Source organism: Colobus angolensis, unplaced genomic scaffold (assembly GCF_000951035.1).
Source record: "Colobus angolensis palliatus isolate OR3802 unplaced genomic scaffold, Cang.pa_1.0 Scaffold59, whole genome shotgun sequence".
Taxonomy (NCBI): domain Eukaryota; kingdom Metazoa; phylum Chordata; class Mammalia; order Primates; family Cercopithecidae; genus Colobus; species Colobus angolensis.
In genome coordinates this window covers 10,758,260-10,758,793 of record NW_012119487.1, presented here as the reverse complement: position 1 = coordinate 10,758,793, position 534 = coordinate 10,758,260, and the positions used below count along the sequence as shown (strand labels likewise).

At 57.9% G+C, this 534-nt stretch overlaps 1 protein-coding gene across 1 annotated transcript in view; it reads right to left on the bottom strand.

The window, feature by feature from the left end:
* Window positions 1–534, bottom strand: part of CHTF18 (CTF18, chromosome transmission fidelity factor 18 homolog (S. cerevisiae)) — a 26,634-nt gene that overhangs the window by 9,666 nt on the left and 16,434 nt on the right. The gene's annotated exons all lie outside the window — the stretch shown is intronic.

Here is a 534-nt window from a genome sequence, read left to right as displayed (position 1 = left end):
CACCACCCTCCAGATGGGAACATCCACACCTGGTTTCAGGTCCACGGCCAAAACTCAAACACATCAGGACAGAAGAAGAGCCAGGGACAGGCCTCACGTCACTCACCTGGCGTTCATCTCCACCACAGAGTACCCCGCGTGACGGGCAATCACGTGTGCCAGGGTGGTCTTCCCCAGCCCCGGAGGCCCACACAGCAGTGCCACCTGCAGCCCAGGTAGACAGAGGCGTGGTGTGCACCGCACCTACAGGATGCTCCTGGCCCAGCAACCAAGGACTGCCATATGTGCCCCACAGGCTGGGGGCTCCCCCCGCCCCACTCCAGCCATCAAATAAGAACAAAATTCAGCACGCTCATGCACCAAGGTGGCAACAGAAAAAAACCCTGCACAAAGCAAGGTTCGTGTAGACAAAACACAGCTGGTACCCAAGTGACAGGCCCCAGAAACCACCCACCTTCCACCCAGATCATCTCGGACAACTGCAGAGCCCTTCGGAGACACTGACTTCCCCCTAAGTTGTTACCAGAACAGATC